This window comes from Octopus bimaculoides, chromosome 1 (assembly GCF_001194135.2).
Source record: "Octopus bimaculoides isolate UCB-OBI-ISO-001 chromosome 1, ASM119413v2, whole genome shotgun sequence".
In the NCBI taxonomy this organism is placed as follows: Eukaryota; Metazoa; Mollusca; class Cephalopoda; order Octopoda; family Octopodidae; genus Octopus; species Octopus bimaculoides.
In genome coordinates this window covers 130991781-130992654 of record NC_068981.1, presented here as the reverse complement: position 1 = coordinate 130992654, position 874 = coordinate 130991781, and positions in this window count along the sequence as shown.

The window sequence follows — 874 nt, the reverse complement described above, 5'->3', positions numbered from 1 at the left end:
TATATATATATATATATATATATATATTCACGTAAACATACTCCTAATTAGATTAGATGAAACGAATGAAGACTGATCTAGGATTGAATAAAAAGTACTATAGATATAAGCCATATAATGAAAGAGACAGATACACATACACACATAAACGAACATACATGTCTTTATGTGTATGTGTGTGTGTGTACTTACATTTGTTTAGAAAGTATGTATGCGTATTGTGATTTGTGTAAATGAATACGTTTGAATATAAATATAGGTCTGTATGATAGTATTAACGTCTCTGTCTATAAATATACATATCTTACTGTCTTAATTGTATGACCAGTTACTATTAATGGCTTAGATTTCTTTCTTTCTTTCTTTTTCTCTTCCTTTTTTCTTTTCTTCGAATTTGCCTCACGCTATATTCAGTTGACAAATCTTCGCTTGGCCCGTCTACTCTGTTTTAATTTATTTATTTTCCATTTAATTTTATTTTCCCGACCTGCTATTGCACATATTGTAAATACTGAATATCATTGAGTCTATTACTCTACCCCTTGTACTGCCGTCGAGCTTAGTACAGTGTATGTAAACTCTATTGATTGCAGTTTCAATTCAAGGACATCAGCAACTGATCGTGTAACGTAAGTCATTCCTTCTCTAAAATATACTGTTCTTTATTCTTTTACTTGTTTCAGTCATTTGACTGCGGCCATGCTGGGGCACCGCCTTTAGTCGAACAAATCGACCCCAAGGACTTATTCTTTGTAAGCCTAGTACTTATTCTATCGGTGCCTTTTCTCAAACCGCTAAGTTACGGTGACGTAAACACACCAACATCGGTTGTCAAGCGATGATGGGGGATAAACACAGACGCACAAATACACAC